A 22,118-nucleotide genomic window follows, 5' to 3' on the forward strand; every position below is an offset into this window, starting at 1 on the left:
CTGCAGTACGCTTGGATTGAACCGGGATTGAATGCGGCTCGCATTAGTAATGACGGATTAAAGTCATGGTACGCATCAGGTAATAAGTCCGTCTGGGTTGAGAACTCTTTGTGTCGATACTAGTCTTGCGACGCCATTTCTGAGACATGGACAGCAACAAATACACTCATATATTCAGACTGCTAATACCACAGTCTGACCTTAAACGTGATTCTGAGTCGGCCATCATCTACCCTCATAATATATCCTCGGATGTCCAAACAGACCACTTGGCGCTTCGGACGGTAGACAATATGTTCGTCGACTCGTGGCGTGATGTAGTGATTAATACGTTTCATATTTCAGAGCGCCCGGTTCGAATCTCGGCCCGGAGAGCGGTTGTTCTGAAAGGTTTTTCGCTGTTTTATTCAGTCCATCCAGATAAATGTTTGGACAGAACGGAAGCCAGTAGGTCACGACAGCTTCCTTTCACACTCCTTCCCCTTAATAGTAGCCTACTCAGTCATTCATTTAATGCTATGCAACATCTGCCGTTGAAAAGGCGTCTTTAAATAAACCAAGAATACATTCGAATCTCATTAGGACTATCAACTGTCGCGGTAGATGTGGGACCTGTGTAACATTTCGTAACATGTTAATTTTTTGTCGTGAGGAGTTATTAGTTCCCGGACTAGCCCCCAAACTAAACGACCATCCCTTATCGACTGTCCGTGACTTCCTATTCAATACAGACTTTTCGAAGCTGCCTTCCGTATCTGGAGGCTTACCCCATTTGTAACCTGACGTCGCGCCATGCTGTGGTGAGAATGGACCAAATTTACGAGGGACACGAAAAATAAATTTGTCTTTATTGATTCTAGAAACATTCCGTGTCTGCGATGAATTAATTTCAAGGCCAGCGTGGTGTGAAATTCGCAAATGAAGCATCTGGGAGGAAGAAAATGATGGAACAGAAAATATATATTCCAGAAAGCGTAAATGCCAGTTGCTGAATGGTGTGCCATACTTCATAAAGATGGAAATGTATGTCAATTCTTTCTTGCAAATCGCCGATGGCCAATAGCAAAGTGAAACATTGCGATATAAAACAGCGTGCTTGTCCACGTAATTTCCTTATCTCGGTATTGTAATTCGTAGCACAACGGCGTTGTGTAATGATAATGCTTATCACTTGTCCTACCTCACGTCCGGATTAATTCGAGTTTCCACGTATTCCCGCTGTTTGAGGCCACGTGGACTTATTCTATGATATTTTATTTGGACATCTATTGTATGTCACTATATTTTCTCTCTCGTCCTTTTCCTCAATCATTTTATGTACTTGGCATTCAGATTCGTATGTTTTTATTATCACTGTGTGAAAGATCCGTCGCTTTATTTCGTCTGTTTTCGGCAGGTGTAAGATGCCAGAGAAGCTGGTTGTAGTGAGTCAGCTATCAAATGCGCAGATCAGTTGCATGCCAAAATAAGTTATTTACCTGCAAAAATTGTTCATGATAGTTTCTCTTTTAGAAGAAGTGTCTGGCGAGTAGAATTTTTGTCTGACTTCATTTAAAAAGCTTCTTGTATAGGGTGATTTAAAAAGGTCCCTATGTACCTGTAACAAAATATTTCTCATGGCGAACTTGAGCTTGTTGAAAGAAGTTAGTGGTTAAGGTCACACAGTCACGTGTCGTCATGTGCGCCATTTAGGCCGCGTGTGTGCATAGGGACTTAATCCTTCTGGATAACAACAGAGGTCATTTCCTTAGATAATGGTCATATTCAGCGTAACATTCGTTCACCGATATCATTGTGTTAGTCTGAACCAGGGGTAAAGCAGCTCTAGACCTTCTTGCGTCAAAACACTGGCACTATGAAAGCGTATAGAAGGATGGAGGCAAAGTTCCACGCATCCTTACATTTACGACTGGATGAATGTTATTTAAACAAGAGCTGTAATGAAGTTTCAAAATATTTCAATGATATCTAATTGAGCCATTGTCTTTAACGCATCCAAATTAAGGAATTGAATTTTGCCATTAACTGAAATTCTATATGTACGAGGTGCGATCGGAAAGTTTCTAGACTGCGCCTATAAAAACCCGTACACTTATCTCAGGTATTAAATTCATCCATCACCCTCGAAGTAGTTCCCCTGGGAGTGAACACAACGATCCCAGCGCCGCTGCCAAGCCTGGAAGCATCCCTGGAAATCTTTCTTTGTCAGCCTGTCAAGCACCATCTGCGATTCTGCCTGAATCTCTTCTATCGTCTCAATATCCTTCCCTTTAGCTGAATTTTCATCTTTGGGAAGAGGAAGAAGTCACACGGCGAATAAGGAGGGTGCGGAATGACGGCCATGGTGTTTGGGGCCAAAAACTGCCGAACTTTGAGGGCGGTGTGCGCTGGCGCGTTGTCATGATGCGTCGCATGTGGAGTTCTTCCTTTAGAATCAGCTGACAGGTCCCATAGCCTATCCCAACAATGTCGCACAAGTCGTTGATGGTACGACGTCGATCTTCGTGAATGGCCTGCCGAATCTTCGTAACATTTTCGGGCGTTGTGCTCGAAGATGGTCGTCCAGAACGCTCGTCATCATCGACAGAGGTTCGGCCATTTTTAAAACGTGAATGCCACACAAAAGTTTGTGCACGACCCATTGTGGACTCCCCAAATGCTTGCTTTAGCATTTCATACGTTTCCGTAGCCGTTTTGGCGAGTCTTTGGCAAAATTTGATGCACAAGCCATTCCGAAATCGCAGGAGGGTCAGTGTAATGCACTACCAAAACGCCCGTAACTAAGAAACAAATGCTAATTCGATGATTCCGGCTGGCACACTGATTCACTATGAATGTAGGCCGCACCCCCTAAAGTCAGAAGCTCGTACTACATCCGGTTCGCCCGCTATTGACACAGTCTTGAAACTTTCCGATCGCACCTCGTAGAGTTAGTAATATTACTATATTATCGCGTTACCACAACAGTCACCAGACGAAAGGGAGCAGAATGGCCGGCTGTACCAAATTTACAGTGATAAACGAAGTGTTTCTTGCATTAAAATCAACTCTGGCGACGTTTCGGAGAAGTGATATCTCCGTCATTAGAGTCATGTCAGTTGTTTGTCGGTGGTAGCCTTCTGGATTTTTGCATTCTACTTCCAAAACGTTGGCACCCACCAACAGGTCATCACAGCGTTACAACATAAGGGGCTACCATCTTACATGCTCACCGCCGTGAGAACCCCAGATGTCATGTCATGTATTTCTTCGTTTCATAAATTGCCATTAAAGTCAGTACTCTAAACCATGTCCTGTTAGAGAATTAAGACTTTATTTAATATATCCTTTTACATCATGTTACGTCGGCTCGGACCGACCAGCCGTTCCGTGGCTAAATTGTTTGGTCCCACCAAGTTTTTCGTGGACGACTGTAGTTTACATAATAACTGTGACAATTTACAAAGAACTCCGGCTTTTAATTCAGCTGTATCATTTAGAATCTACAATTTCTATACTGTAAAATGCCATAATTTGGAAATAAGTTAGCTTAACTTTTCTATAGCTCAGTCTGAGAACCACACTCCAAAAACGTAGGATCCCATCACACATTGGATTCGCCTCGTGAGTACACTTGCGTGTCCATGACGACGACAAAGACCTGATAAGCCATAGTTTTAATGGCACGGAAGTGTGAGCCTTTGCCTGCAGTTGTGATTGCAGACTGCTGCTTCGTGTCCTAAATTATTTAATGCATTTATGAACAAAGTTTACGAGTTAGTTGCTACTGGTCCAACTTCCATTTCTGTTGGTAAATGTGAACAAAAATTGCTGTCATTTGGGATGCTGCTCCGTGTAGTGCGGTAGATATTGACCGATGTTTCGGAGGAATTTACTAAGGAAATATAGACCATGGAAATATTAACTCGAAATGTTAAGCCAGTAAGCTTATTAGAGCGTCCGCCATAATTGAGGTCGTTGTCTATCTGTTCATTATATTGGTTACTCGGTATTTTGGAATGTAATTCGTGATAGTTCTTATATTGTTACTGTGTGGAAGTAGAAGGAAAGTGCATTCTGGAAGCTCTTGTTCGTGTTCAGCCCGAAAATTGTTCTCATCGCGTCTAATTCCATGATGCTGAAGATCAAGATGTACAAACAAGTTTGCTAGTTTTTTTCTTTAGTGTTGAACGATGTATCATACCTTGAAGGAAGAACGTACATTTGTAAGCAGATTGAAACATAAGTGTTGGGAGATATGACTTATAGGTCTACCGAAGAAGGATGAAGTAAGAAGTTGAGGATGTTTCATAACGAAAAATTACGTAATTGTACCGGCCACCTATTACGCCTGTTGCCGGGTTGTGAAGTTGGCGTGCAGATAAAATGGAAGCCAAGCAATACATACTGAATTTTGTTGGGTAACCCTCATGGGGAGACGTTCACATGGATCATTGCGTAGAAGATGGGAATATAAAATTATGATGGGTTGTGAGGATAGAATGTCGATACAGCTGACTCAGGATCATGACCAGTGGCGGGTTTCGATATTAGCAGTGTTTAAATTTACTGTTCTGGTACTACAGTCTTAATGTGTCTACAAAGGCCTGATTTGGGGCAGAGTACTGGCTGTTTGTAGACTTTCTAGGTCCTTCCAGGATAATGTCCGGATGATTCTGTAAAATGAACCAAATCTATTCCCCACACCCCCATCGATTAGTAAGGTAATCCATTTTGTTAGACATTACTGGACACAGCAGTTGATAACAGCGTTTTAAAATGACTAAATAAGCAAATAACAGAATTATACAGTTATCTCTGCCTACATCAAACAAAATTGATGGCAACATATGTTGAAGTAGATAACGACAAATTCTGTGCTAATGTTGCGTATTGAAGTCTGCAAAACTCGAAATCACCTTGTTAGCAACACCTGCAAAACGCACTTGTAAACCAAGTATTTTGCGTCATGCGTTCAGTTTGTGCACGTTGTTTTTCTCGTAGGTGTTTTTTTTTTTTTTATTTCGCTTACCTCTGACGTCACACGGACACAGTAGCTTATCGAAAGGTGCAATTGTCGTAACAGGTGGTTTCAATCGACTGTGCGTTATTAGTCATGTCGCTATCGACTTATTGAGGTCGATGCTTAAACGGAACTCTCCCCATACAAACCGAAAGATACCGAATCGGGCTCTAAATGCCAGATGCTACAAAAAATAAGAGTTTTGAAGGCGAAGGGTTCTATATTATCTTCACGAGACAACTACAGCACAGATATTTTCAATACCGTCGCGACTCGTAAGCAACAGGCAATTACAGATTTTGATCTCGCAGTACGAGTACAAAATAATATATTTCTGCAACTTTCTGGCCTATGTACATGAATCTTTAGGCCAACGTACCGCTTAAGTACTCAGCTTGGCCCTAGGATACATGGAACCTGCTTTAACTGTTTGAACTAAAGTTAAATTTCTGAACTAAACAAGAAGTGTTTCCAGGAAAATAGCGCTTTCAACATACACCACATATTTAAACATACTAACAAGATTTATGGACTGGTATCCTATAAACATTTACTAATATTACAGTTTCTAACAAGAAGTAAAATGTAAGCCTAAATCATAGACATAAACGCTCCACTGTGCTTAACTTAGCTCAAAGACTCACCCACGCACTTTTGTAAGGAAACTACTGTAATACTACTCGGGTTAGAGGTTTGCACGATGAAGATGTAAATTAGAAGACCACAGTATACAATACTGTTCGGATCTTGTTGGAAACCATCGCCCATGCGAAAAAGCATCAGAAATAGCTCACAAAATTTTAGTGTTGAACACGTTTCTTCTTTTCAAACCCAATCAACTACGAACTCACAATAAATATTTAAACTCTGTCACCTACAGAAATGGGACTTCCGCAACGTACAGAAATCCACGTTATAACAAATAATAATAGTGCAATGATTTATATTAAAATTTTCTACCAGTCTTATGTCAGTTATAGTTTATTCGGACTTAACGATTTGAAAGACATCGACATTTTTAAACAGAAATATGAGGCAATTCATTTAACACCGAAACATGATTTTAATACCAAAAAACTAAGTCAAAGCATAGAAATAAACTTGGAACTAGAGACTCGTGTGTTCCCCATTTTATCACTTCTGGAAGTGGTTCGGATTTCCAGTGGAGTTCAATAAAGCACAGATCCAGTTGGTATTAGAGTTGAATGTGAAATCTTCTCTCGTCTCTTTCATTCCTTTTTCTCATACGAATGTAACCAAAATACACACCAGTTATTACAGTGCATTGAAAAATTATTTATTCTCCGAGAAATGGAGCGTGGAACTTGGTGTCTGACCCAGAAGGAATATGTGGTTTGAGGGCTCTCGAGAATGCTACATAGAGAAGAGCTTTTCAGTTCGTCACTGTTTACCATCTTTTATTAAGGTGATCAAAGCAAGACGAATAAGGTAGGCGGAACATGAAAGACGGAAGAGATGATAAGTGCATATGTAAGTTTAGTAGGGAAATCTGAAGAAAAGAGACCCAGTCGTAAGTATGACGACGTGGACTTGTCGGTTGTTGCTAGTGTTTTCGAGGAACGTTTAACCTGTCTTAATCGTGAAGATAAATACGTTCCTCTGAAACGATCACGAACGACATTTTTAAAGCCCTTTTGTCATAACACTTTCATAATTTCAGCACAATTCAAGAAAAATTCATATAAAGTACGGCCAATTAAGCTGTATGTACTTGTATGTGTATGTTGTCTGTTTAATTTTGGCTGGCTTTCCCCTGTCAATTTTTTTATCGTATAATGCATTTATTTTCTTTTAAGTCTCTAGTCCTGCTTGCGCAGTGGAAAGTTTACGGTTGAAAGGTCCGATTGGAATACGTACAGTGGCGACGTCACAGTTTCATTAAGCAATAAAAATTGAATAATTTTTTATTTCCTTTTTGTACCTGTAAAGCTGTGATTTGTTGTTCCCTGTAAGAGTCGTGAGGTGCCGTAGTTTTGGGGGTTGAAGGCATTTCTGCAGGATAACAAGGTTCTTAACTAACATGGTGTAGTGTAGTATAGTGCAGTGCACTGTATTGATTTCTTTTGCAGTGTCATTTACTAATGTGTCATTAAACCTCGTAAGTAAATTTCCTCTTTGAAATGCTGCATGTCGCAGCTTACTAACTTTTGAATGAGTGTTTATGACCTAAGAGGAGGTTGAGAATCTTCATAGTACAGGATCACGTAGAAATACGATCTTGACTTCCTTTCAGATCCTTTCAGCAACAAGTGAATTGAATATAATTAGGAGTTTCGGCACGTCATTCTTCTCATGCACACAAGGTAATCATATAATTGCCTTGTCTGTACGTATTTCACGCAACACGACACACTTAATACATTACTTAAGTTTGCATGGCACAGGTGGGCAGACAGCGATAATTAAAATGGATACTAGTTTCCACTATGTTATTGGTATTAGACACATTCAACCCAGCGGTAAATGTAAGACTTAGACTGATCACAAACGGGGGTTGAGTTACATGTATAAATCATTACTCTACTTGCTGTTATCTGATTTTCTTTGTTAAAGACAGGAAAATTTTTCAAGGCTGTATAATTAATAACTCAAGAAGAGATTTCATTCCTGTGTAATAGCATTCAAGCTTGTTCAAGAACTTATAAGGACCAATTAAATCGGTAGTTACTTAAGATTTTATTACTACGCTGTGTATCAGTGCTTTCGTTGATAATATTAATGAAGTCTGGCTGATAATACGGACAAGGCCAGAAATGTAATTGGACTTTGAAGCATTATGTTTATAACAAATTTGTCCATAATTCATTATTTTTAAAATGTGTGTCAACAAAAGATCAACTGTTGTGTGCGGTTCTCATAGAATATTAAATTGTTTTAACCTTTTATCCAGAATCCTGAGTTTCAGCCACGGAACTCATTCATCTCTGCATGAACTTAATTACAGTTTTAATACAATGTCTTTATTTTTGGTTTGATTTGTTACTTCTGATGGACGTCAGTAATGTTGATATGTGTTGGGGACTTAGAGAGGGTTTCGTACACTTTGATGGCCACACTGTGTGCCCTTGTTTGTTAAGTCTGAAAGTGCAGCAGAATGTTACAATCCTAACAACGGGACCGGTCGATTGAAAACCTCGGATTCGTCACTGGACCCTCCTCCGACTTCATGGCCTCAATATTACGCGTTCACACTCCTCTGTTTCTTGTTATACACAATTTTATTTTCCACTTTCTTCGCTGTCATGAAGGTAGACACTTAGAGTTGCGAGTGTTTGCTTGCATTACAGATGAATAGGTGATTGTTTTAATTACCATATCTGTAGTGGCTTTGAAGGCCCATAACAGTTTATTATCTTTTTAGCTCTTTGTATTTGTTTGTTTTATTTATTTCTTTATCACATCTGAGAACATTTAACATCGAGAAACCAACCGCTTCGTGATTCGTAGTTTGCCCGCTCTTGGTATTAGGATCGTGTGTACACAGAGTGAGCGTTACATATTTATTTCGGATATGCGTAATACAGGTATTGTGTGCTGAATGATGAAAGTGTGGCTTCATCCGTCCATTATGGATGTCGTGGCGTAGCTCACATATTTTCCAGAGACAGCGGGACGTGATACAGTATGCAGTTAGAAGTGATGCCATAGTAATTTAATTAAGGAATCATGATACTGAATTCTGTGGGTTGAAACCGAATACATGGAGGTCAACTGTAATGAGGTTATTTTGAAGCTCCAACATTGAACCTCTCTGTTTGAGAGATATATTATTATAAATACAGTTGAGTTTTCGTATCATGTGGCCTGCCTTTTACAGAATCAGTTATTCTCTGAAGACAGACATGTTATTTAACGGATGCGCCTTAGTAGGGCGGCAACTTATCCAACACACCTATAATTCTTGTAACCTAAGTATGAAGCCACGAAATAACTTTTTCAATTTTAACTTTGTCTTAAATACAGTATCAGAATTAAACTCTTGATCTACAGCTCTGGATATTTATCCACAAGATGAGGTTTACTGTTTCTGTTTTTTCGCTTCAACCATGCACTTTATCTAGAATCTTTATTTTCACATCTAGTGTCATAACCTTACAACTTTCACTTTAACACTTACGTCTTATTCGATACTTCTGTCCAAGGGCAATGTCATAAACAGTACAACACGCGTTAACACGGAAACAGCGTAAACGAGGCAGACTGCCGGTTACATGTTGTTTGTTAGACCAAGACGCGGGAAAGACATTGCGTAATGATAGTTGAGCTGAAAATTTGCACGCTTACAAATGCGGAATGAAACAAACCAGTTTGGTTTGTTTCACAGATACATAAGAAAAAGCTGAACTATCTTTAGCTTTTCAAGAGCTGTGGAAATTTTCGTACAGCGTATTTGGTAGACTGCGTGTTGTAGAATTTTCCGCGTTCGACATACAATTTCTGGAATTTATTTTCACGCGTATAATTGAATCCGCGTTCGACAGAATGTACTCACGAGCAGAATATGTGTTAATTCTGGAACATTACTTTGCATCGAAATCGTTAGTTGTTCTCGAAGCATTTAACAATGTGTATTCTGACAAGAAGTACCGAGTACGACAATTACCTACGGAATTTCGGGACACAGGCAGTGTTTCTGTTACAAGTGCTAATCGAGCGACAAGACGGCTCGAATTATGATCGATTTCAGGCAGTTCATCATTTTCAACAGTGCAGTTACATGCTATATACACTAGTAAATGCTTATTAACTTTGCTCCGGCTTCAAGGCACTTTACGACGTGAACGGTAACGTATCTTTCCACCTCACATACGTTATTAGCATCGATTGTGACGCACTTTCACTGTATTTTATCTTGCAAGTTCTTAGACGTTCTGTGTTGAGTCAATTCGGGAGGACCGAAAAATATAGGCATGTCCGATTTTTAACCTGAATTGGAATGTATCGACAAAGTTTATCAAAACTCCCCGATTTTAAATTCAATGACAATCAATCCGTTGGTTCGAGAATTTTTACATGCGGGCGGATGGGTGGATTAATACCCATGGCGAAGCTGTTTGGTTCATCTTTGCAGAAAGGTGCAAAACTTCGTCAAATCATAACTAATTTAAGTAGGATGTATGAGAGAACAATGCTTTCATGGATGTTACAGCAATGAAACAGATTTTATTGTTAAATGCGTCTGTTATGGCGACCTTGATGCCCACTTGGATTCTTTAACACGCCATTAGGGAAGACCTTCTTTGACTCTGTTACTATGACGCAAATCTTGATGTTCAAAAGACGCAAAACTAGTTTTATAGTAAGAGTTAACAATTGTCGCACAAAATTCTAGTCTTGCAGCAATCGCCCTGAGGGACAGATGTAAACTGTGGTGTACCTTTAAGACAGAATACAGTCGAGGGACTTTACGAAAGATCGTGAGTCATTTTGCTACGGAGAGCAACTTGTATATGACTAAAAGGAGTCGGAAGATCTTCACATATTTCTCACAATGCGTTTCCTATATTTTACATAGGTCAAACCCAGTCCCTGGGGGAAAAACGCTACAGATATGGAAGGGTCCATAAAGTGTTTTTCGCCCACGCTGGAGCGCGATGAACACCTACAAACAGAAACCATTGCCTTACTGCACCGAACCTATGACAAGCGGGCGATCTGTTGTCGGAATAGCGAGTTCTCCGTCTTCCTGTCTCCCTGACCCCGATCTCATCCTGCCTACACCCGCAGCTCTTCGAAAATTTATAGCTTGTATTCTTCTACCTGACAGACAAGGTTTTTATTACAGGTTTTAATAAATCAGAGGTGTGATTTTTAGGTCATAGACCGATTACATCAGCCACAAGACCTTTTGCCACTTGTAATTACGCTACGCAAAATAGCTTTCTAGTATTTATTCCACAAATATCCCAGTGGTTTTTTTTCGTTGTCGTGGTAACATTACACACACCTTAGCTACAGCACTAATAATTTTGTTGTCCTGTCAAGGACACTAATGTCTTTATTTCCCCAGCCGTAAATGTAACTTCATAGGAGTTACCCCATAAGAAGGAACAGCCCAAAGATGTGTAGATCTCTGGACGTTGAGATGAACTACAGATTAAAAGGAAGGCTTTTGGCTTTGACAAGATAAGTAACTTGCACCGTATTAGTATGAGCCGGTTGCTATATTGAAGTAACTCCGTACATGAAGATTTGTCTTCTGGGTTGCTGCGCTGTGTAGTATGGTAGATGTTTACCAACGTTTCAGAGGTCATACTGCCTCCGTCATCAGGGCGATGAAGATTTCTTTCTTCTGGGTTGTTGCGCTGTGTAGTCTGGTCGATGTTAACCAACGTTTCAGAGGTCATACTACCTCCGTCATCAGGGCGATTCCAATCTCTGAAACGTTGGTAAACATCTACCATACTACACAGCGCAACAACCCAGAAGACAGAAATCTTCGTACTCACCGCTGTGAAAACCTCAAATAACTCCCTACATACTGGGCGATCGGGGCTCTATTCCCGGCAGGAAGAGAGAGGGATTTCTCGCCGTTACCTCGTCGACTCTGGGGCCAGCAGGTACTAGGGGCTTATGCCCGGGAGGTAATGCGGCAGGAGCTTGGAGTCGCTACTCAATGCCACCTATGCCGAGGTTAATAATGCATAGAGCTTCATCTCAGTTCCTACATACGCCGTGCTTATCCACAGGCACTTCTACTGCTGTGCTTCTGTTATGGGGATCCAGCACTCCGTATAAATTTAAGGAAACAAAAGATTTGGTCACGGCGGGTCCACGAAAATCTGTGACTTTCTGAATTGATAATACAAATACTGAGATAATTACGATGGGATTTAATAAAAGGAAGAATGAAAGTTGCATGTGATTATGGATATAATTTAGTTTAATTCTTAAGTATTCCTTGGTATTAAATAATATTAACTTCCGTAGCGTTCATCTGCAGCCTAAAATAATTGTCTGGGGAGAACATTTCATGCACTGTATGTTTATTTTAAATTATTTCAGCGCCTATATTGAATTTCATAATAGTTTTTGCATTGTTTTATTTGGAAGGACGTCATTATGTGTCTGAAAAACGAAAAATTCAATGTTTTTGTATTAACACGAGAATGACATTTGCAGTTTTATTACACGAGTCCCCGAGGCAAGGTAAATACACTAAGTCAATCACAAACTGCCATTATGGCTAAAACAACATGCTGCTCAGTTCCATACCATAATGTCATTATAAGCCTTATGTGAAATGTGAATTTATAATTAGACACTAAACTTTTACCTTTTCCTTTGATCTGGTACTAATTGAATTACATCTTTGGGTATGGACGCCGCGATTGAGTGGTTAGAATTATTGGTTGTTATTCCTGAGGTCTCTGGTTTGTTTGTAGGTTTGAAATCTGGACAACCTGAGTTTTTTTAAATTTAAGTTTACTTATTCCCTTCAAGCAAAATTGAGATAGTACTTCAAAGTTAATTACAGTCGCTTCCTTACGTATTTTTTTCCATTCCGTTATTGTCATTCTACCGTTCGACACTACATAACCTGAACCTAAATAGTTGAGAAAATGTCGTTAAACTGAACAGGAATCTATGTTAATTTCGTCTGATTAATGAGTTTTGTGGTCTTAGATGTGTACTGCAGTTATGGAAGAAGGTCGTAATTTATATGCCAGTTCGATTCTAAGCCCTTGAGAGATCAATATCTTGACTTATTGAACGCTGAGTTCTTATTTGAGTCTGCGATGTTCGTAAAAGATAAAATGCATGGTTGCCAGTAGCAGCTGTTCAGTTTACTTTTTTTCTGTTGCCTGTAGTGTTTAATGAAAGTTAATATGGCAAAGGGTGTGATACACCGTAAGAATTTTTTCATTGAATCACTGACTGTACTGTAATAATCTGTTCCAAATCTAGTGACAGCTTGTGTAAATAGTCGTCTATACTCCACTTACGAGTAGCTGAAAAAACAAGACTGGACGTCTTGTTTTACTTTACGAAGAAAAAAGGATGTAAAATGGAATTTTCTCCTTACTCGTCTGGTAGAATGACACCGAATTTTACCGATGAGTCATAACCCTGATGATGGAGGCAGCAAGAACCACAGAAACTTCGGTTAAATTTTACCAGACTACACGGCGCAACAAGCCAGAAGACAGCCATCTTCATACTCGTCGCTGCGAGAACCTGAAATGTCATATTTTCTGATTTTATTTCGAACTTGACGCAGAACAGCATCGACTAACGATGTTTCCGCTTGAATGGGAAGTTGTATGCTGGACGACTTCGTAGAACGTGCTCCATTTTACAAACAGCTGACGCTTTATTCCGGGTGACTCGTTTCCGAGAATAATTGAATCCATGGAAACAGGCTGCCCTAGACAGAGTACGACACGTATTCGTTATTTTCCGTGCACTCCCACGTGGAAGTGAAGGGTGGTATATTTATTGCCTTGTCAAAGGAGAAGTCGATGTGCGTAGACTCCTACACAAGCTACTAGTATCACTGCGACTGCAGAACACCCGCGCTGTCTCATCGGCGAAGTTTCCCAGGTGTAGGATTTCCATCGTTTAGATTCCGGATTTATTTCGAAGTTCTTCCATTATCGGCACTATTTTATATATATATATATATATATATATATATATATATATATATACATACATACACACACATATAACATCGTATGAGATTTGAGGTTTTCACGGCCGTGGTGTTGTGGATTATCATCTGGGCTGGTTCATAACCTAGAAAACCACAAACCACAATCCACTACAACAAATGGAACTTGAGTTTGTGGTTGGAACGAAGTTGTCAAATGTTATTCATACAGGTCACTGTTTCAATATGAAATAAATATTGCACACGATAACGTTTCTTATTTCAGTATATTACATCTAAAACCCAGAAGACAGCCATCTTGAACTTGTTAAAAACTTGGCATTCGATATCTTGTACCGTTAAAATAACCTCAAATGTTCTTAGAGGGGCCTTGAATAATTCATTCAATGACTACTGGCGTTTATGTATCAAATTAAACTTGTACCAATGATTCGATAGTCAGGCAGATTATAAACAGATCGGGCTTCATTCAGGGCGGAATGAAAGGAAGTCGGGTACGACGACTAACACATTTGAAGACAAGCTTCGGGCTCGGAATAAATGTTTCGCGGACCAGGCCGGTTAAAATTCTAAAATTTCTGCCCGTGCAAACCTCTGGTTTATCCGGCTTATCTTGTTTCTCTGTGAACTATTTACATGCATTCCTTCTTAAGACAAGTTATAATATAAAATGACAGTAGCTGGAAAGCAGATGAAGCAGTTTGTAGGTTGGTACACTGCTCTCACGACACTAGAATCTTCTTTTTAGCTGACATCTCGAAGAAACAGGTACTATTTATGTGTAGTCATCAGCTGTCTAACTAGACCGGCATTGGAATTATTCTGATAGTTATCTATTCTCCAGTTTTACGTGACTGTAAAACCTGCACTGATTTATTACATGTCAGGTGTATTTCCAGGTTTGAACGATCACACTTTGGTAACGCACATTTGTAAACTTGTCTTATTATCATAGCAGAAATAAATGAAGTGAGAGTAATTACTGTGTTATCAGTTGCGTTTACCAAAGAAGCGTTTAGGACGTGAAAAAAATGTCGTGTCTGCAAACTGTGTGCACAAAAGCAGGTTGGTAGTTTATGGCTTTGAATGTAAATGTCGTTTTATGTGCCAAATAAGTAGACAATTAGAATTTAATATTAACTGCAATAGCATTGCGCAAAGCGCTTGTTAAGCAGGTTGTTGTCTGGAAACAAGGTTTTATAGCATGATCTGTCAAGGGAAGTGATTTGTGGATAGTTTCTGTGAGGCGCATTTCTACAAAAATAAGAAAGAATTTTGTGACGTAGCTGGATATAATATTTTACTGAAACGCGTATACATGTGTCGTAACCACCATGTATTTATGCTCGAATACTGAACGCGTTATTATTCATTACTGCGAAATTAATCGGAAAAAGAAACCATCTTAGTAAAACAGCTTCTAAACGAAAATGTCTGTCTTGTGGGTTGTCGCGCCGTCTAGTCTGGTAGATATTGACCGACGATTTAGAAGACAACCATATTTGAACTCGTCGCCGTGAGAACCTTAAATCTTAGCTTCTGACTGATTAGGTTGATATAATTGTTTTATCATCGCAATTTTGACGCGGTTTAGAACAGGATTATAAATTACGCATATAACAGATCCATTTTGTACTAGACGTTATTGGCATGGAAGAAGTTACGTGATGCCCAACTTCATGTTTCGTACTTTTTATACTTTTTTATACTGTTTACTTTGTGCTTTGTATAAATAAAACCGGGAAAATTAGCTGGGTGGGGTATGTAGTACGCATGGTTAGACAGCCATGCATATCAAAGTCTGGTCTGAAAACATGAAAGGAGAAGATAACTTAGTAGACCAAGACACAAATATCAGTGTAAGTTGAACGGGTGAGGAAATATGGTGTGTAGGAACTGGACTCAGCTGGCTCAAGACTGTGTCTAGTGGCGGCCTTCTGTGAAGAATGTAAAAAACTTACGGGTGCCATAAAATCCCTTATCACGAGGACAAAGCAGGTCACGCCTGGTCACGCTTTGTCACGCTTGGGCACGGGTGAACACTATGTCACGCTTCGGCACGCTTAAGTTATGTAACGTATGGATTGGTTAATTTTGGTGACTTTGCAACACGTTACATTAAGTTTCGACATGTTGAGTTAGGCTAGAAATATTCGCTTAGATTAGGATAGGTTGGGTTAGATTAGGTTAGGTTGGATTGGGTTAGGTTAGGATAGGTTTTGTTTGTTTAATGGATTTTGTTAAGTTAGGTGATGTTTTCAATTTTCTTTTAATGTTTTGACACTTACAGCCACAACTCGTCACGCCCTTACAGTACGTCACGCCTAGTCACGTTTGGTAACGCTTTGTATAGTTAGTCACGCTTCGACACTACTGGACACATCTCGTCACGCCGTTACTGTACGTCACGCTTTGTCACGCTTGGTCACGCTTAGACACTTCTTGAAATTTTCGTCGTATTTTAACTCTTATGGTAACCTCTTGTCATGCCATTTTTGCAGGTCACGCTTAGTCACCCTTGGTCACGCTTTGTCACGCTTTGTACATCTTCGTCACGTTTCGACACTTATGGTGATCCCTTATCACGATGTGAATGCATGACACGCCTGTTCACGCTTTTGACACGCTTGAGCCCGCGTGGTCACGAAGTCACGTTTTGGCACGCTTACTTTGATACGTACGGCACAGTTAATTATTGCTGCATTTGAATACTATAGATGAAGTTAGGACAGGTTAGTCTAGGTTAGGATAGGTTGGGTTGGGTTAGGTTAGGTTAGGTTGTTAGGTTGTGTTGGGTTAGGTTAGATTAGATTAGGTTATGTTATGTTAGGTTGGGTTAGGTTTTTTATTGGATTTTGTTATTTACGTTAACCTTTTTAAAAATGTTGACGTTTTAACACTAATGGTCACACTTCTTCACGCCGATACAATAACTCACGCCTAGTCACACGTGGTCACTCTTTGTAAATATTCGTCACGTTTCGACACTTCTGGTGATCCCTTACCACGATGTGAATGTAGGACACGCCTGTTCACGCTTTTGATACGGTTGAGCACGCGTGGTCACGAAGTCATGTTTCGGCACGCATACGTTATACGAGGTGCGATCAGAAAGTTTCAAGACTGCGCCTATAAAAACCCGTACACTTATCTCAGGTATTAAATTCATCCATCACCCTCGAAGTAGTTCCCCTGGGAGTGAACACAACGATCCCAGCGCCGCTGCCAAGCCTGGAAGCATCCCTGGAAATCTTTCTTTGTCAGCCTGTCAAGCACCATCTGCGAACCTGCCTGAATCTCTTCTATCGTCTCAAATCTCCTTCCCTTTAGCTGAATTTTCATCTTTGGGAAGAGGAAATCTTAGAAAGGAAGTTGGGGTCGGTTCTTGCAAGATCTTTGAGCTCCTGACAAACGAGAAGTCGATTCTGCTTCTGGTCCTCAGACAGGAGCCTTGGCACAAACTTGGCTGCGATGCGTCGCATGTGGAGTTCTTCCTTTAGAATCAGCTGACAGGTCCCATAGCCTATCCCAACAATGTCGCACAAGTCGTTGATGGTACGACGTCGATCTTCGTGAATGGCCTGCCGAATCTTCGTAACATTTTCGGGCGTTGTGCTCGAAGATGGTCGTCCAGAACGCTCGTCATCATCGACAGAGGTTCGGCCATTTTTAAAACGTGAATGCCACACAAAAGTTTGTGCACGACCCATTGCGGACTCCCCAAATGCTTGCTTTAGCATTTCATAGGTTTCCGTAGCCGTTTTGGCGAGTCTTTGGCAAAATTTGATTTGTTCATGAAAATCCGCCATTCCGAAATCGCAGGAGGGTCGGTGTAATGCACTACCAAAACGCCCGTAACTAAGAAACAAATCCTAATTCGATGATGCCGGCTGGCACACTGATTCACTATGAATGTAGGCCGCACCCCCTAGCGGCAGAAGCTCGTACTACATCCGGTTCGCCCTCTATTGACACAGTCTTGAAACTTTCTGATCGCACCTCGTATGTACGGCACGGTTAATTATTGCTGCATTTGAATACTATAGATGAAGTTAGGACAGGTTAGGATAGGTTGGGTTAGGTTGTGTTGGGTTAGGTTAGGTTATGTTGGGTTGGGTTAGGTTATGTTAGTTTAGGTTAGTTTAAGTTAGGTTAGGTTAGGTTGGGCTAGGTTAAGTTTTTTATTGGATTTTGTTATGTACGTTAAACGTTTTAAAAGTTTTGTGACATTTTGACACTAATGGTCACAATTCGTCACGCCGATACAATAACTCACGCCTAATCACGCTTTGTCATGGGTGATCACGCGTGGTCACGTTTTGTAAATATTCGTCACGTTTCGACACTTCTGGACACATCTCGTCACACCGTTAGATTACGTTACGCCTAGTCACGCTTTGCCACGCTTGGTCACGCTTAGACATACTTCTGAAATCTTCGTCGTATTTTAACACTTATGGTGGCTTCCCGACTCGCCTTTATAGCAGGCCACTTCTAGTCACGCTTTGTCACTTTTGATCACGCTTTGTAAATCTTCGTCACGTTTCTAAACATATGGTGATCCCTTGTCACGAGGTCAAAGCAGGTCGCTGTTGGTAACGCTTTGTCACGCTTGCGCACGCATTGTCACTAAGTCACGCTTACGTAAGGCTCGGTTAATTTGGGATACTCTGCATTACGTTAAATTAAGTTTCGATATGTTTGGTTGGTTCAGAAATGTTTGCTTTTGTTAGGTTTGGATAGGTTGGGTTAGTTTATGTTGTTTTAGGTTAGGTTAGTTTGAGTTGGTTTAGGTTGTGTTAGGTTATGTTAAATTAGGTTATCAGGATATGGTTTATTAGGTTAAGTTTGTTTAGTGTATTTTGTTAGGTAACGTTTTGAAAATTTTTGTGACGTTTCGACACTCATGGCCACAACTCGTCACGCCTAGTCACGTGTAGTCACGCTTGGTCTCGCTCTCCAAATCTCCGTCACATTTCGACAGATATGGCCATATCTTGTTACGCCAATGCAGTACGTCACCCGGAGTCACGTTTTATCACGTTTGGGCACGCGCGGTCACTAAGTCACTTTCCGGCACGCTTATGTTATATTTCGTAAGACTCGGTTAATTTTGGCAATTTTGCAACACGTTAGATGATCTTACGACAGGTTAGGTTAGGTTAGAAAGGTTGGGTTAAATTAGGTTTGTATTGTTTAGGTTGGGTTAGGTTAAGTTTGGTTAGGGTGGGTTAGGTTAAGGTAGATTAGTTTGTTAGATTATGTAACGTTTTGAAAATATTCGTCACGTTTCGGCACTTATGGCCACATCTCGTTACGCCGTTGCAAGACTATCTACCTTGCAATATGTATTTCTCTTTATTAATCTCCCAAACTTGAGCACCGAAAGTCCGCAGATGTTCCTAGTTATTTTACCGCTCTACAGAACGGAATTTAGTATTCGAACTGAATCTTTATAATTATATATATTCAACTTACCGATAATCGATCTTGATTCGAATTCTTAGTCTGAGAGTTGGCACTTGGCGTTCAGTATAATGAATAAGTGAAGAAGTTTCAATGTAACCTATAATCGGTCTTGAAAAATGTTTCAAAATTAACTTCTTCGGGCTTCTTTCTTCTTGCGATAAGTTGTGAAGACAGGTATGATCTCATCCTGAATACAGTTCGCAGTTCATTGTTCGTGGCACACAATGGGGTGTGAGTGTGTGTATGTGGGCGGCGTTATGTTGCACTGGGTTAAGGTCAGAAAAAGAACATTTTATTCACGTTTACTGACCTGCAAGGCTGGTTCTGTGTAGTGTATTTTTATGTGTGTGTGTTTGTGTTCGTTTAATGGCGTTTTGGCTTCGATGGCTATTGTCGTATGCACAAAATTGAATTTTGCACTTTTATTCTTGATACACAGCATTACACTTGCGAGCTGTAAAGGCCTATGTGATTGACATTGAGCCCGATAAGAAATAAGCAAAATCCTTACGCAAGGACCGTGTGTTAAAAGCTGTTAAAATATGTCAGGGGCCTGGCTGTGATACTGAGGACAAGACTTTGAAATACTTGCACGCGCCAAATATCAGTCATCTTAAAGGTGCTGACGGTATAACCGGCTGTAAGTATCCTTGACGTTGACGGTGAGAATAAAACCTCAGAATTATTAGTAGAAAACTGGGTCAACTGGGATAAAATTATGCCAGGTTTTCAAGGAGTCTGATGTTATATAATGAATGATTGTGAATTAAAACACGGAAAAATTTTCTGCGTGTCCAGTAGAAGTTTTATGGGCGTCAAAATAATACGTTTCAGAGAACTGGTAGTCCCTTAACCATTAAAGAGTCCTACAACGTTGGAAACGAAACAGCGATCTTACCCGTGGGTAGTTTTGACGGTATCCGCTGTCAGGCGTCTGCATGACAGTGAGGGATGTCCTGCAGGAAACGTAAACTGCACCAGTGTCACTCAAGAGAGTCTGACCGAAACTTGTAACTTAGCTATAGGAAGACCGTCGTATGATACTATGGGGCAGTTCCTGTAAATTTAAGGCATCTCCTTGAATGGTCTAATTTACGGACAGCACGTGTCCTAGGCCATCATAATTTTAATAACAATGAATCTGAGCGAAGAAAATGCATTTACAATTTGTAACTAGACAGGTCTGAGGTTCTAACGACGATGTTGATTTTCCGTGTTGTAAGGCTGCTAGGAGTTTCCGTAGATACCAGCGTTTTGGAGGAACATACTGCCTCCATCTCCAGGCCGTACGGCATCTAATGTCCCTACGTGTCCAGCCATTTTATGACTAGCTGGATGATCGTCAGTTTCTTAAGTCTGATTCGCAAGGAGAACTCCAATCCATACGCTAAGCGTCTATCGAGAAGACGTATTTCCATGTTTTGTAACCACTCACTTTGTTGCCTGTTGTAGCTCAGGTCTGTTTTTATGCTTCATACGACAGTTTGTCATCAGATTCAGAGTGGGCAGACGCTGTGACATTATCTGCGTCAAGTCGTAAAGAGTCTGACAGACAATTTCAATTCATAGCAGATTTCTCGAGATTCTCGCTGCCTGGATGACAAGACTTTCAATAACTTCACTCCACGATATGCAAAATTTGCATGTGAGTGATCGAAAATTTACGCAACACATTCCTGACACATGTTCTATTTGTCAGAAAATAAATTACACTGAAATCAGGGGAAAAAAGAACAATGTTACACTAAGTAATGCAATTGCCTACCGACTTCAGCATGCACGCTCTTCCTTGCAGGCCGGTGAAGTTTTTATGACGGAAATGGTACACCAGGCGAGAAACTGTCGGTTTGTTTGGCATAGAAGAGTCAGGAAATGCATCCCTAAAATCATTCTAGCAATTTATCAAAAGTATATAAAATCATGCTTACAAACAAAACTGTTTACACTTCGAAGATTTTATATATTTTAGATAAATATTTAACACTACACGGTATGCAAGGTTTTAAGATCATTCTAGCAAGTTAAGTAAGAACGAGATGATTACTATTTGCACTTGTGAAAAAGACGTCCTTGCACTTCGACTGTTGAAAGACAACTGACTGGCGCGAGCAGTTTACTAAATTGCGTGACCTACGTGGTCTGTTGTATAGTCAAAGCGATATTGTGTTTTTTTATTAATCCAATCGAATTGCACTCAATTGCAATCATCAATATGTGTTTTAATATGAGTTGTGTGACTTTTCGATCACTCTGCATTAAGTCGCTGCTTCTCACTCGGAGAAAATAAACCCCTTTTTTTCTCTCCTCTTGGTAGTGAAAGGCATCGCTCTCATTGGATGAAGGCTCGATATTGCGTGTTATAAATTATGCACAGAAGTCACACTTGCATTGCCATGTTAAGTAGATACTTTGTCGCCGTCGCATGACGGATACTCAGTTTGCCGATAGAGCAGACGATCTACAGATGTATAGGGTATCTATGTGGATTTATTGAATAAAGTGAGTGTTGGGCCCTGCAGTCACCAGATGACGGAATTTAACCAACTTCCGAAACGTCGTGATTATAAATAGAAGAAAGAAGGGTTATGAAAAATACGTATACTTTACAGTGACGTAGAAACTTCATATCTAGCCATTTTGTTTTAAAACGTGACTACCTTAACATTTTGAGTTCTGGATACGATCCACAGACTTGCGTACGAGGCCATGTTCTATCAACATAAGGAGGTGTGTAGACTGACAATGAGTCACACTGCAAAGTCCGAACCTTCAGCTGGTAACAGATACAGTATCACGTCGACCGCCAAAGAGAGGTCATGGTGACCCACTTCACCTGGTACATGCTGTCAAGGAATCATTGACACGCAAATGAAGACATAACATTCGTTTTAAAATCTAAAAATATCTGAATAACTTAATATTTAGTACTGTATTGTAATTAGGGCCTTCAACACATTTAATTATTTTTAAAATTATTCTTTTTTATTTTTGCGACATGTTTTAGTATTAACA

Source organism: Zootermopsis nevadensis, unplaced genomic scaffold (assembly GCF_977971745.1).
Source record: "Zootermopsis nevadensis isolate Lab colony 2312 unplaced genomic scaffold, Znev_1.0 Znev_ptg000021l, whole genome shotgun sequence".
Taxonomy (NCBI): Eukaryota; Metazoa; Arthropoda; class Insecta; order Blattodea; family Termopsidae; genus Zootermopsis; species Zootermopsis nevadensis.